Source organism: Ranitomeya variabilis, chromosome 1 (assembly GCF_051348905.1).
Source record: "Ranitomeya variabilis isolate aRanVar5 chromosome 1, aRanVar5.hap1, whole genome shotgun sequence".
Classification (NCBI taxonomy): Eukaryota; Metazoa; Chordata; class Amphibia; order Anura; family Dendrobatidae; genus Ranitomeya; species Ranitomeya variabilis.
In genome coordinates, this window is record NC_135232.1 from 1048710980 (window position 1) to 1048727829 (window position 16850).

Consider the following 16850-nt stretch of genomic DNA (forward strand, 5'->3'; position numbering starts at 1 on the left):
GAATAGGATCGAATCAAGTGCACAGGTGGTGAGGTGTAATTTTTAGAGCATGGAGAGAAGCTTTTCATCCATAATCTAGAGAAGTTAGTTAATGATCGGGCAGACGTGTAGAGGGGTTGTGAGTAGGGATGAGCGAACCTGTAGTAGTTCCGATTTGTCGGGTTCAACCGAATCTGAGTCCAAAGTTCAGTTTGGGTACCAGAATTTGACCCGAACTTGACCCCAGAACCGAACCCCATATAAGTCAATGGGGACCCGATCTTTGATGCTGTAAAATGACTGTAAAATGCTTGTAGTAAAAACTAGGAGACTGCAAAACTGAGCAAAAATAACATATAAAAAAAAAAAATCTTGAACCAGGGGGTGGAGGTCCAAGTGGAGGAGTGGAGCAGTGCCTTGTGTGTGTAGTTTACTGTATTTGTAAATAAATAAATGAAAATAAACAGCTGTGAGTTGGTCTTATTATTCTGGGAAGGGGCAAGTATCCATGGACCTTACCCGCCTATTTATATCAGCCCTCAGCTGTCAGCTTTGCCTTTGCTGGTTAATAAAAATGGAGGGACCCTAAAAAATGATTTGGGGTCCCCCCTATTTTGAATAATCAGCTAAGGCAAAGCAGACAGCTGGGTGCTGATATTAATAGGCTAGGAAGGAACATGAATATTGGCTCCTTCCCAGCCTAATAAGACCTCCTTCAGCCGCCCATGAAATGGTGCATCCATTATATGTAGCAATTCTGGTGCTTAACCTCTGCTTTTCTTGATTGCCATGGTGCATTGGCAATTGGGGTAATGTAATTGTTGGGTTGAAAAAATAACTCCCCTACAATGTCCCTCATTCACACTTTTATTGAAAAAAAATCCACACTAGTCCACCGTAATCCAAATGAAAGTTCCACGACAATCCTAGGCTTCTTCATCCAGTGTATGAAGCCCTATTCAGAGAATGAAGCTCCATAGACTGAAAAGGCAGCCGCTGCCAGGTCTCACACTGCACATTGCAAGACCCGGCCACTGTGAATTGAGGTAATGTCTTTAAGGTTACCTTAGTTCACAGCTGCCAAATGATAAGTGGTGACGTCCCGGCTCATCACTCCGGCTTTCGCGTTGCCCTCGTGAGATCTGGTGCTGTAACCTTAATGATGCATTATTTGGCATGACTGTGATGGGGTCAGAAGTGACCACAGAATTAAAGCTTGTTCATTGGCTGCGCTGCAGCCTTTCATCAAGCTTTAGTAGGCTGCCGAACCCGGACAGTAACACGGATGTACAGTAAGAGGTCTGTGTTTGGGGTTCAACACTGGATATGAGGTATCCAGTACGAACACAAAACTTTACCGTTTGGATTTGCTGATCCCTAACTTTGAGGTTTGTGGGTTGAAGCTATGATGTTGTTGATTTTATATTTGAAATACAGTGGGGAAAAAAGTATTCAGTCAGCCACCAATTGTGCAAGTTCTCCCACTTAAAAAGATGAGAGGCATGTAATTGACATCGTAGGTAGACCACAACTATGAGAGTCAAATTAGAAAACAAATCCAGAAAATCACCTTTACCTTGTCTGATTTGGCAAGATTTATTTTACTAATTATGGTGGAAAATAAGTATTTGGTCACCAAAAAACATGCAAGATTTCTGGCTCTCACAGACCTGTAACTTCTTCTGTAAGAGGCTCCTCTGTCCTCCACTCATTACCTGTAGTAATGGCACCTGTTTGAACTTGTTATCAGTATAAAAGACACCTGTCCACAACCTCAAATAGTCACACTCCAAACTCCACTATGGTGAAGACCAAAGAGCTGTCAAAGGACACCAGAAACAAAATTGTAGCCCTGCACCAGGCTGGGAAGACTGAATCTGCAATAGCCAACCAGCTTGGTGTAATGAAATCAATTGTGGGAGCAATAATAAGAAAATGAAAGACATACAAGACCACTGATAATGTTCCTCGATCTGGGGCTCCACACAAGATTTCACCCTGTGGGGTCAAAATGATCACAAGAACGGTGAGCAAAAATCCCAAAACCACACGGGGGAGCCTAGTGAATGACCTGCATAGAGCTGGTACCACCGTAACAAAGGCTACCATCAGTAATACACTGCGCCGCCAGGGACTCAGATCCTGCAGTGCCAGACATATCCCTCTGCTTAAGCCAGTACATATTCTAATATGGAATACCATAAAAGAAAAAGAAGTGAAGGAAGATCATATACATAAAATAGTAAATTTATTAATAAATATTTAAAACAAGTTTTAACAGAAAAATACACAATTAAAATAAGAAGGGGGAAAAAAACACCAGTACTACAAAGGGAATTTAGCAAGGTACATAACCAACAAGGGAGTATCAATTAATTACCAATACCCATGTGTGCAATGCACATCTGGCGGCCATATATTAATGAATAAACTATAACGGCACAAAGCCAAAAGAAATATAGATTAACCAATAACCAGATGTGCAAGGCAAAAGCTGGCGATTGTATCTGTAACTAAATAGTACGGGCACGGCGGGTTATAAATGAAACTATACAGGAATTACGCCATGTGTAGAATATAGCCCCAGAATTGTGTTAGTCGCTAGGAAAAAGGTCAACAGGAGCGGCATATGTCCAGAAAATACAACACCAGGTTGTTAATATTCTGGAAAGTAAAAGCTACTTATGTCAAAACGTGCCAAAAAGGGGAGAGGGAATTCACATGATAGAGTGGGTTTACCTGTAGTGCGGGTATAATTTCAAAGTGACCGTGCCGCTAGGTTGGAGTACCTGTGCTTGTTATCCCAAGCCCGACGAGCGCTGTTTCGCAAATGCTTCATCCGTTGGGGCAGGAGGAGACAGAATGTTGAGTTGCATACAAAGAACATCATACCTACTGTGAAGCATGGGGGTGGCTGGCAACATTATGCTTTGCTGCTGTTTCTGTCGCTGCAAAGGGATCAGAACAACTGATCTGTGTACATGAAAGAATGAATGGGGCTATGTGTCGTGAGATTTTGAGTGCAAACCTCCATCCATCAGCAAGGGCATTGAAAATGAAACGTGGATGGGTCTTTCAGCATGATAATGATCCCAAGCACTCCACCAGGGCAACGAAAGAGTGGCTTCATAAGAAGCACGTGAAGGTCCTGGAGTGGCCTAGCCAGTCTCCAGATCTCAACCCCATAGAAAACCTTTGGAGGGAGTTGAACGTCCGTGTTGCCCAGCAACAGGCTCAAAACATCACTGCTCTAGAGGAGATCTGCATGGAGGATTGGGCCAACATACCACCAACAGTGTGTGGCAACCTTGTGAAGACTTACAGAAAATGTTTGACCTCTGTCATTGACAACAAAGGATATATAACAAAATATTGAGAGGAACTTTTGTTAATAACCAAATATTTATTTTCCACCATAATTTGCAAAATAAATCTTGCCAAATCAGACAAGGTGATTTTCTGGATTTGTTTTCTCATTTTGACTCTCACAATTGTGGTCTACCTATGGTGTCAATTACAGGCCTCTCTCATCTTTTTAAGTGGGAGAACTTGCACAATTGGTGGCTGGCTAAATAATTTTTTTCCCCACTGTATGTGACTATTGTATGTGTTGAGATGAGCGGTATGGGAGAGGGAATTGGAGGATGAAGCAATATTAAATGTATTAATGCAAATTTATTTCTCAAGTTAAAAAGATGAACATTTTAGGAGGGACTCAAGAGGTCTGCCCTTGTTGGAAGCTCACAGCTCACGCTCTGATTCCCTAGAACTGTGCGTCCTTTTTGGTATTGGGTAACCTGCTGATTGGCGCTCTTTATGGGGTCACTTTTGGAATGGAAACTATGAAACATTCTGTCTGGCACGGTTTATGTGGTTACTCTCTGGGTTGCACTGAAAAATACATTTTCTTAAATCTGTATTATGGAAGGTCTGTTATGGGATTTAAACCTCAATGCACTGATCTTTACCTCTGGCACAATGAAGTATTGTGCAGAATGATATAAGATCACATAACTAGTATGCCCAATTACACTGGACCTTACATAACTATAGACAAAATGTCACCATGGCAGACAGAGAGCATCCCTGAATAACCTCCTTAGAAATTGGTCCTGTTACTTTTAATTATTCCTCACCATCCTGTTTCTCATCTTTAAATGGAATATGTCAGAAGCTTTTTTGCTTATGTAATCTGAGGGGAGCATGAGATAGGAGCTGAGACACTGATTTCAGGTCACTTATTAGGCTGTGTGCTGTTTCATTACAATGAGTGTTTTATTACCAGGAGAATATCACTGCTAGACTGGTGCTCATGTGAGACCTGGTTCCAACCATATCATCAGCACTGATTAGCAACTCAATGTCAGGTGTGGGCAAGGTTAGCTTTCTGAGCTCTGCTAAATGTTAGATCTAAAAACTCTGATTGTGTTCAGAACCGCTGCACCCAGTAAACTAAGTGGTTCATCGCTGGAATCAGGGTCTCTATCTCTACATTATGCCACTCTCAGATGAGGTAGCAAAAACCTGGTGACAGATTCCCTTTAATAGACATTTGCTTTCCAAAACTCTGCCATGTTTCTATATCTCAATCTTCTGTACTTAATGACACATAGTAAGCCTTTAGGTACCTTCACACATAACAATTTCGTTAACGATATCGTTGCAACGTCACGCTTTTTGGTGACGTAGCAACGATCCCGCTAACGATCTCGTTATGTGTGACAGCGACCAACGATCAGGCCCCTGCTGGGAGATCGTTGGTCGTAGGGAATGATCAGGACCTTTATTTGGTCCCTGATCACCCGCTGTCATCGCTGGATCGGCGTGTGTGACGCCGATCCAGCGATGTGTTCACTTGTAACCAGGGTAAATATCGGGTTACTAAGCGCAGGGCCGTGCTTAGTAACCCGATATTTACCCTGGTTACCATTGTAAAAGTTTAAAAAAAAACAGTACATACTCACATTCTGATGTCTGTCACGTCCCCCGGCGTCAGCTTCCCGCACTGACTGTGTCAGCGCTGGCTGTAAAGCAGAGCACAGCGGTGACGTCACCGCTGTGCTCTACTTTACGGCTGGCGCTGACACAGTCAGTGCGGGAAGCTGACGGCGGGTGACGTGACAGACCTCGGAATGTGAGTATGTAGTGTTTTTGGTTTTTTTAACTTTTACAATGGTAACCAGGGTAAATATCGGGTTACTAAGCGCGGCCCTGCACTTAGTAACCCGATGTTTACCCTGGTTACCCGGGGACTTCGGCATCGTTGAAGACAGTTTCAATGATGCCAAAGTCGTTCCCCTGATCGTTGGTCGCTGGAGAGAGCTGTCTGTGTGACAGCTCCCCAGCGACCACACAACGACTTACCAACAATCACGGCCAGGTCGTATCGCTGGTCGTGATCGTTGGTAAGTCGTTTAGTGTAACTGTACCTTTAGAATATATAATTTGAGCCTAATCTGCACATTGCTTAGAGGTAACATTACAGGTGTCACTGTCACTATCTAAGGTGTCTGGAAGCCACTTTTTCTCCTCTGTAATAAATACATGCTGGACTGCTCCGGCCATATAGTTTTATGGGGAGTTGGGATTTGAATGACTGACTAACATGTAAAGCAATCTCAAACCTTACACTTCACAAATAACTAATACTTATGATCTGATATCAAACCAAAGGCACCCTCTATTCTACACCCCACCCCCTCTCTAAGTAGTTATTATGCTCTCTTTACTTTGCCCATAAGGTCTTCACTGGCATCCCTGCCTTCTTAAAAGTTATTATGTTTGAAGCTGTTCTGCTTAAAAAAAATACCATTAACAAACTATTACATTTAATTGATCTGTTTAGTCTCATAGTATAAGGCCTCGTTCACACTAGTGATTCCTGTACTGGAAAAACCAGTACTGGTGAGGCCCGTGGTCCATGTCCATGTGCCATCCTTATGTACGTACTAGATGGTGGCCCATTTCTAACGCATCGGGTATTCTAGAATATGTATGTATCTAGCAGCCACATAGTATATAGCACAGGCCACGTACCAAACAGTATATAACACAGCCCATGCAGTATATAACATTACCCACGTAGTATTGCCCACGTAGTATATAGCAGCCACGTAGTATATAACATTGCTCACGTAGTATATAGCACAGCCCACGCAGTATATAACATTGCTCACGTAGTATATAGCACAGCCCACGCAGTATATAACACAGCCCATGCAGTATATAACACAGGCCACGTAGTATATAACACTGCCCACGCAGTATATAACACAGGCCACATAGTATATAACACTGCCCACATAATATATAGCACAGCCCATGCAGTATATCACACAGCCCACATAGTATATAGCACAGCCCACGTAGTATATAAAACAGCTCATGCAGTATATAACACAGGCCACACAGTATATAACACAGCCCACATAGTATATAACACAGGCCACATAGTATATAACACTGCCCACGTAATATATAGCACAGCCCATGCAGTATATAACACAGCCCACATAGTATATAGCACAGCCCACGTAGTATATAACACAGCTCATGCAGTATATAGCACAGCCCACGCAGTATATAACCCAGCCCATGCAGTATATAACACAGGCCACGTAGTATATAACACTGCTCACGTAATATATAGCACAGCCCATGCAGTATATAACACAGCCCACATAGTATATAGCACAGCCCACGTAGTATATAACACAGCTCATGCAGTATATAGCACAGCCCACGCAGTATATAATACAGCCCATGCAGTATATAACACAGGCCACATAGTATATAACACTGCCCACGTAATATATAGCACAGCCCACGCAGTATATAACACAGCCCACAAAGTATATAGCACAGCCCACGTAGTATATAACACAGCTCATGCAGTATATAACACAGGCCACGCAGTATATAACACTGCCCACGTAATATATAGCACAGCCCACATAGTATATAACACAGCCCACATAGTATATAACAGCCCACGCAGTATCTAACACTGGCCATGTAGTATATAGCAGCCACGCAGTATATAACACACGCCCACGTAGTATATAGCAGTGTGGGCACCATATTCCTGTTAAAAAAAAAAAAAATTAATAAAAAAGAGTTCTATACTCACCCGCCGGCATCCAGCGAAGCTGTGTCGATGCGCGCGCGACTGCCGCCAGCTTCCGTTCCCAGCGATGCATTGCGAAATTACCCAGATGACTTAGCGGTCTCGCGAGACCGCTAAGTCTTCTGGATAATTTCACAATGCATCTCTGGGAATGGAAGCTGGCGGCAGCCGAGCGCGCCTCGGCGAACGACGGAAGGTGAAAATAGCAGGTTTTTTGTTATTTATTATTTTTAGCATTAGATCTTTTTACTATTGATGCTGCATAGGCAGCATCAATAGTAAAAGTTGGTCACACAGGGTTAATAGTAGCCTTAACAGAGTGCGTTACCCGCGGCATAATGCGGTCCGTTAACGCTGTCATTAACCCTGTGTGAGCGCTGAGTGGAGGGGAGTATGGAGCGGGCACTGACTGCAGGGGAGTAAGGAGGGACTAATACTCGGCCGGACTGTGCCTGTCGCTGATTGTCGCGGCAGCCAGGACAGGCAGCTGGCGAGACCAATCAGCGACGCGGGATTTCCGTGACGGAAGTTACAGACAGACGGAAGTACCCCTTAGACAATTATATATATAGATGTGAAATCTGTGTGACATCCGTGCATCCATTTACTGTCCATGTATCTGTGGGTCACATCCATTTGCTGAGAGAGAGACCCTATCTTTTGCAATGCAGCATCTAATGAGCGTGTGCAAAGGTCACTGTGAAGAAAAGGGGAGCAGGTCAGCTGTGACATCAGCTATGGAGATTAATGGATCCTGGGTTATCAGCTGTGTACAGACGCCTGTCATTATTATTCTGCCTCTGACCCAGATGAAACCTATTCCTGTAAGGAATTATTCTAAAATATCCCCAGTTAGCCATTATGAAAATTGCAATATTACTAATTAGTGTTTTTTATATAAAAAAAAATGCAAATTTTTATATAAAAAAGTAAATTACAACATTTAAAATCAAAATTGTGTAAATCAGATATGATTTAAATAACAGATTATTTTCTAATAACACATTATTTCTGAAACAAAGAATCTGGATCGTTTACATTTTTTGGAGAAACACTGCAGCTGGTTTTGCAGTGTATGATATGATTACACTGTACCTCAATATGTGCCTCACTGATACTAACTGAGGTTTCATACCACCTATTTGGGCAAGGAATGCCTTTTTTTCCACTATTACAAGGGATCTGCTCAGCATTCGAGCCTGAATGACTGATAGACAGACTTATGATGGCTGCCATTTAGAAGAAGAAGTGGTGCTCAGCGGCGTGTCTAATCGTCGTTTATGTCTTCAGGTGGATTAGAGATACAAACTAAACATGCACATTAATCGGCAATATCTGTCAGCTGAACAATCATTTGACAGCTCTTTAATCCCTTTAGTCGGTAAAATGTCTTAAAAAGCTTTACCCACTTGCAATATAATGTCACTAGATATGACAGAAAACATCTAAATGTAAGTAAACAATTATTAGCGCCAAAAACATCTTTGATTGAATATGATAAGAATGCTAGAACTAATACCAGTTATTAGAATGGTGGACCCCAATCATTTAGTCACGTTTCTATTGCCAGCTACTAATGGAAGCAGAAGCTGGAGCTTTCATGATTCACTGCCTGACGAAGGCTCGGATTTGAGAACGGTTTGCTTTGATTTTATGCATATAAATTTTCCATGAATCAATGAAAAATGTGATCTTAACAACAATTCAATCTTTTCCAATCATCACCTAGCCAATATAAAATGTCTTACCTGTCCTATGGATGTAAAATGTTTTTCACTTGGAAGACCCACTTGAAAAGTTAATATTAAGACAGTTGGATCTGGACATTCTAGTCGGGCAAGTGCCGGGGCCCTGAGCAGGCAGGGGGCCCACTCGCCGTCGGTGACACTTGCGCGCTATAGTACCGGCCCCCGCGAGTGGACCCCCGCCTGCTCAGGGCCCCGGCACTTGCGATACTTACCTCTCCTGGTTCCAGCACTGCAGCGTCTTCCATCCTCTGACTGTGACGTTCAGGTCAGAGGACGCGATGACGTCACCAGTGTGCGCCCTCTGCCTGAGCAGTCACAGCACAGAGAGCAGGAAGACGCCGACGGTGAGGAGTCCAGAGCAGAGCAGCGTCAAGCAACGAGAGGTGAGTATTTCATTTTTTTTTTAATATTTGGAGCAATATATGGGGACCATCAGAAGGGGCCCATATATGGAGCATTATATGGGGCTAATTCTATATGGAGTATCTTATGGGGCCAATAATATAGGGAGCATCTTATGAAGCCAATTCAATATGGAGCAGTATATGGGGCCAATAATATATGAAGCATCTTATGGGACTAATTATATATGGAGCATTTTATATGGCCAATTATACATGGAGCATCTTATGGGGCCAATTATTTTTGGAGCATTATATGGGACCCATTCTGTAAGGAGTATTATATGGGGCCCATTCTGTACGGAGCATCATATGGGGCCCATTCTGTATGGAGCAATATATGGGACTCAGTATACTGTATGGGGCCAATCATATACTGTATGGAGCATTATATGAGGCCCATTATAAATTGGAGCAATAGATGGGGCCCATCATATGCTGTATGGAGAATTATATGTGGCTCACTATACTGTATGGAGCAATATATGCGGCTCATTATTCTGTTTGGAGCATTATATGAGGCTCATTATTCTGTATAGAGGACTATGTGGTGCCAATTATACTGCATGGAGCAGTATATTGGGCCATTATACTGTATGGGGCAATATATGGGGCTCATTATTCTGTTTGGAGCAATATATGGGGCTTATTATTCTGTATAGAGAACTATACTGTCCGGTTTCTGAGCTAATGTAGAGTAGAATGTACAATAGATATCACTCATGTAATGTAAGAAGTAAGTGAAATCTTTGGCATTGTACTATACCTATATTTCTCTGCCGTATCGGTGCATTATGAATTGTGGTATGTGTTAAAGGGGCCCACCGGGACTCTTTCGCCCAGGGCCCATGAAAACCTGGAGCCGGCCTTGATTCTAGTTGTTTTTATTTTTGAATCTAGATTTTGTGTGTAAAATTATTTTCCTGATATGGCTTAGAAAGAAAAACAAAAATCACTTTTTGGGGCAACATTATAAGATTGTTGTCCAATTGGGTTTGTCTAGTAGGAGTTATCTTCCACTCTGCATTGAAACACACAAAACCTATAGATCAATCTCAGCTTATGTGATCTGTAATAAAATTGTCCATATTTGTATTGCTGACACCTAGGACTTCTTTCATTCTGGATTCTTTGAGTGAATCAAGCTGGACCCCACCATCAAGATAGAGCAGTATTCTCTGACTTGACAGTGTATATTGGGTTTAAAGAGAAGGATAAGGCCGAGTTAACATATATAGTGCCTTGCGAAAGTATTCGGCCCCCTGGAACTTTTAAACCTTTTCCCACATATCATGCTTCAAACATAAAGATACCAAATGTACATTTTTGGTGAAGAATCAGCAACAAGTGGAACACAATTGTGAAGTTGAAGAAAATTTATTGGTTATTTTACATTTTTGTGGAAATTCAAAAACTACAAAAAGTGGGGCGTGCAATATAATTCGGCCCCTTTACTTTCAGTGCAGCAAACTCACTCCAGAAGTTCATTGTGGATCTCTGAATGATCCAATGTTGTCCTAAATGCCTAATGATGATAAATATAATCCACCTGTGTGTAATCAAGTCTCCGTATAAATGCACCTGCTCTGTGATAGTCTCAGGGTTTTTGAATTTCCACAAAAATGTAAAATAATCAATAAATTTCGTTCAACTTCACAATTGTGTTCCACTTGTTGTTGATGCTTCACCAAAAATTTACATTTGGTATCTTTATGTTTGAAGCGTGATATGTGGGAAAAGGTTGAAACGTTTCATGGGGCGAATACTTTCGCAAGGCACTGTAACTGTTGTTTCCAAACAGGTGTGTTTTTTTGATTTTTTCTTTTGTTTTTGCTTTTTTTTTGCCTAAGCCAGACACAGGTAAAAGCTGTGCACCTGACTTGTGTTTCTGCATGCCCGAGAAAAATTGATGCCATCAGGACAAAAAAAACTAACCCAGTAGGGAACTATCAGTTGTGTCTTCAGCTTTTTTCCTGAGTTTCTGTACTGCACTGGTGGGCCAGACATATGTGATCCAGCTCTAATGTATCATAAATATAGAAAAGGCATACAATCAAAATATTTGATGTCTGTTGAAATAATCGTCCAACATATTGGAAAAGGAACAAACAGTATTTTGAGGCAGATGTTACCACTTACCAATCAAGCTAACAGATATATTCGTCAAAAGTCAAAATTGGCAGATTGTTTTTTTCCAGGATTAGTCTGAGAGCATTAAGAGTGTTTTAAAATCTGTATTAAAATAAATGAAATCTTGTAATTCTTTTACTGGCCACTTGGGCTAACTTTAAATTTTCAATTCCTGTTTTTTAAAGGGAATATGTCAGTATGATAATCCCTCCCAAGCCGTCTATATGGGCATGCAGGTCATAGGAAGCTGAATGCAATGATAACTTGATATATGTGATCCAATGTGTTATTCAAGAGAAATCCACTTTTTTCTTAATATGCAAATGAGCTGCTAAGATCTATGGTCTGGACATAGATCTCCCTGAGAATCTGCTTCCAGAGATTCTATAGATGGCTTAGGGAGGATGATCCTACTGACAGATTCCCTATAATGGGGTTGGCACAAATCCAACACCCCCTTCTCAATTACAGTCCCCTAAATAAAGTAAAACACTCTATTCTCCTCTTCACGGCCGTTCCAGTGACCTCGGCGGACAGTTTCCCAGGACTGGCGTGATGTTATGTCACATGAGCTCTGCAGCCAATCAGCAGCTGCTAGTGGACCACTTAACTCTCATTTCCTTTGGAAGAAACTGACATCATAAGGAAGTCAGAATTGTGAGTTACATCTGAAGGAAGTGAGAGTGATGCAGCCCATTAGCGGTTGCCGATTGGCTCCCGGGATCGAGTGACATACCAACCAAGTGGAGCTGGTGTAGGTGGTGAGTATAGGGTGTTTTTATTTTACACTGGGAATATTGCAATTGAGAAGTGGTTGTCCGAGTAGTGGACAACACCTTTAAAGGGAGGGTCACACTACCGTAGATTCTCACATCCGATAGAATCAGGCCAATTGTGCTATTGACTCTCCCATCACATTCTGATCAGGTTGCTCAGAGTGTGAGTTTAGTGTGATCCGATTCTCTCAGGTGAAGAGAAGATGGAGAAGAGAATTTCTCCATCTTCTCCATTGTGTGAGTCCGCGGAAATCATACTGCACTCAGATGTCATCACATCCATAGACTTGAATGGGTGAGTGTCTTCCGATTTCACAGTGAAATCACAGCATGCTGTCTATGAAATAAAATTAGTCATCAGCACTTCCCCATTAAATAACAATGGTCCGAGTGCTGTCCGATAAAAAAAAAAAAATGGATAGCACTCTTCCGATTTAAACACTCGTGTGACCCTGGCCAAGATTTTTTAGAAGTCTCTTTATAATCACTGCAAGTTATCAGGATTACAAAGACAGGTATTCTATACAAAATAGTAAGATCTGAGTCAGTCAGTTGCTACTAATATTCATGTGGATCTCTTGAAAGAATAGAAATAATGAATCTAGAATTAGCACAGCGATCAGTGTAAAAACGGTACGATTTCTAAGTTTTTTTTATGCTGTATGAAATGTGTCTAAAAAAAAAAAAAAATTAGCAAAATGTGTTAAAAAATACATTTCTGATTATCCATTCCTTTTACGATTTCCAGTGGTGGGCTTCACTAATTTAGCTACAGTTTAGCGTCATAACGACTCACACCACCATAATTTCTGTCCAAGTGTGATCCGACACATCATTGGATTGTATGGGGCCACGCACATATCAGGTTTTACCTCAAGCAGAGCTGGTCTAAGGAAAAAAGTCGCCGCATGTCCGAGTTGGATCTAATAGTTAGATCGAACTCGGGCATGCAAGTTAATGAATGTGTGAAAATCATCGGACTGCACTCGATGTAGAATTTTTTTCTCCATCTTCTTCTTATGGTGTGCTCTGATTCTCTCATGTGAGACAATCTGATCATACAGTTGTGCTCAAAAGTTTGTGCACAGAATTTTATGCTTTCTTGACCTTTTTTCTGAGAATATGTATGAGAACACCAAAGTTTTTTCTCCACTCATGGTTAGTGGTTGGGTGAAGCCATTTATTGTCAAACTACGGTGTTTTCTCTTTTTAAATCATGATGACAACACCAAAAAATCCAAATAACCCTGATCAAAAGTTCACGTACCCTGGTGATTTTGGCCTGATAATATGCACAAAAGTTGACACAAATGGGTTTGAATTGCTACTAAAGGTAACATCCTCACCTGTGACCTGTTTGCTTGTCATCTGTGTGTGTGCATAAAAGCTGAGGGAGTTTCTGGGATCCAGATAGACTCTTGCGTATTTCATCCAGTCTCTGAAATTTCTGGATTGTGAGTCATGGAGAAAGCAAAAGAATTGTCAGTGCACCTATGGGAAAAGGTAGTTAAACTGTATAAAACAGGAAAAGGATACAAAAAGATATCCAAGAAATTGATAATGCCCTTCAGCAGTGTTCAAACTGTGATAAACAAATGGAAAATCAGGGGCTCTGTAATAACAAAATCACAGTCAGGAAGACCAACAAAATTGTCGTCCACAACTGAAAGGGAAATTGTTCGGGATGCAAAGAAAAACCCACAAATAACATCAGCTGAAATACAGGACTCTCTGAAAACTAGCGGTGTGGCTTTTTCAAGATGCAAAATAAGGACGCATTTGAAAAAAGATGGGCTGCATGGTCGAGTCACCAGAAGAAAGCCATTCCTGCGCAAATGCCACAAAGTATCTCACCTACAATACGCAAAGCAGAACAGAGACAAGCTTCAAAACTTCTGGAACAAGGTAATTTGGTGTGATGAGGCCATAAACCATAAACGTTACATTTGGAGAGATGTCAACAAGACCTATGATGAAAGGAACAAATGTGCAAAAAGAAAAGGCTATAAGAAGCCACAGCCAGCTCACCAATCCAGGCAGGTGCACGGAACATCATCTTGGACTAAGATGGATATACATAACGAAGTAAGGAAGGCGTTCCAGCTCCATAAAATTCAAATGCTTTATTTCTCCATTAAAAATTGGTGTAGTACAAACAGTCCTTGCCTTAGCGCAAAAGTCCAAGTACAGAGTACATGCGACGTGTTTCGATCGTACCCGATCTTAGTCAATGCAAGTCATTGACTAAGATCGGGTACGATCGAAACGCGTCGCATGTACTCTGTACTTGGACTTTTGCGCTAAGGCAAGGACTGTTTGTACTACACCAATTTTTAATGGAGAAATAAAGCATTTGAATTTTATGGAGCTGGAACGCCTTCCTTACTTCGTGATGAAAGGAACACCATTCCTAATATAAAGCACGGAGGTGGATTGCTAATGTTTTGGGGATGTGTGAGCTACAAAAGGCACAGGAAACTTGGCCAAAGTTGAAGGAAAGATGAATGCAGCACGTTATCTGCAAATACTGTAGGCAAATTTGCAGTCATCAGCCCGGAAGCTGTCCATGGGACATACTTGGACGTTCCAACATGATAACGATCCAAAACACAAGGCCAAGTTGACCTGTCATTGGCTACAGCAGAACAAAGTGAAGGTTGTGGAATGGCCATCTGAGTCTCCTGATCTCAATATCATTGAGCCACTCTGGGGAGATCTCAAGTGCACCGTTCATGCTAGACAGCCCAGAAATATACCAGAACTGGAGGCTTTTTGCCAAGAAGAGTGGTTAACTTTACCATCTGAGAAAATAAAGAACCTCATCCACAACTACCACAAAAGACTTCAAGCTGTGATTGATGTCAGAGGAGGCAATACACGGTATTAAGTAATGTGGTATGTAAACTTTTGATCAGAGTCATTTGGATGTTTTGAGTTGTCATTATGATTTAAAAAGAGAAAACACAGTAGTTTGACAATAAATGGCTTCACCCAACCACTAACCATGAGTGGAGAAAAAGTTTTGGTGTTATCATTCATATTCTCTGAAAATAGGCCAAGAAAGCAAAAATTCTTCCGGGGTATGTAAACTTTTGAGCACAACTGTATTATGCGGACACTTCAATCAGAGTTTGATCAGGGTGTCATTTGCATCTTGGATGAGAGAATCTACAGCTGTCTGACCCTAGCCTTATGGTGGTGTGAGTGAGTCTTGAATATTGCTTTACCATCAAGTCAACCCCCGAGCAGCGTTAACAATGGTACCTTGGCTGGTGGCCCTAACCAACCTGAACCCTGACCTAAATATGTTATGTTATGTTATGTTAATTTAAAATATTCTTTTTTCCTAAAAAGAAAAATTGGTTAAGCCATAGTAGTGGTCAGTGGTAAATGACTTTTTTCTTAAACGTCGCAGTAACATGCTTGACTGTAAAACTGCAACTAACATCTTGTAAAAGATAATGTAATATTTTGACATCTGAATATCTTATATTTTAAACCATTTTCCCTTTAGTTTTCTAGAACCATAAGTGAATCTAATGACTTTTAAGTTAGGATGAATTTCCAGCTGTTATTGTTGTGGCACGTAGACTTCATTAGGAAAAATTGTACATTCTCTTCTTCTAATTGCGTGGGAGGACTTCATTTCAGGTTGATATTTTGTCATGTCTCATACATTGATAAGTCTACGAGTACAGGATCGCTCTGAGACTAAGTTCCAGGATCTTGTTTTGAAGTCACCATATTAAATATAGAAGATTTCCTGCACTTTTATCCTTGGTCTGTGGGAGAGATCCTGCACATCTTTCCCTATAAAACAACCACTGGATAAAGCCTATTATCTTCCTAGTTCATCTAAGTAACGGAATTGCTCGGAGTTCAAATGCACCATAATTTTCAACTGTGTTTTTATAGGAAAGTCCATAAATCAGATATGATGAAGCCAAAAAACGTGGGATAAAATAGAGTATGGAAATTAATCACCTTTAACAAGACAAGGAAGGGCAACAAAGAGAATAAAATATTGAGGTAGCCTACAAGACTTGACTTCTTTTCCCATTTGAGCAATTGTCCTTGCTCCTGGAAATCAGTATACCAAACCCCTAAGACAAAGGTCTACAGAAGCATTTATTTCCCAAGATATTGACCTTGCAATGTCAAAACTAGTGTGTTTACCACTGCAGTAATCCAATCTTTTATTTTAGATATTGGAAGGCAATCCGGTCACAATTTCTAAATCAGAAGAATAAGATTTGACTAGTTTTTGCACCAGCAGTGAAGAATGCCCAACCCTGACCTTTCTAATTTAGCTATAGTTGTCCCTTATCTTTGACCAATATTCACACCAATTGGACAATAGAATTACATTTCTATTAAGAATTCCCTATGGAATATGTGATTAATAATAATTATTATTATTATTTTGGCCTTTAACAAGGGAACACTGCCCCATATCAGTCTGGATCCGTATGGCAGATTTAAAAAAAAAAAGAAAAAACTGAAAATCAACGGAGCAGTAGGAATAAAATAGGAGTATAAACTAGTCCCTTTTCACCTATTTAGTGGCTATCTTTAAGATACTAAGAAACATTCATGTTTTTGTTTTATTCTATTTTCAGTTTTCAGGGCATAATTTATTGTAATGCGATAAATGCAAATCCGCAGGCGCCATATTGCGAGAAAAAAAATT

The 16850-nt window shown here is 40.9% G+C and overlaps 1 protein-coding gene across 5 annotated transcripts in view; it reads left to right on the forward strand.

Moving 5' to 3' along the window:
* The window catches only part of LNX1 (ligand of numb-protein X 1), a 277040-nt gene that overhangs the window by 66839 nt on the left and 193351 nt on the right, over window positions 1-16850 (forward strand). The window lies entirely within an intron of this gene.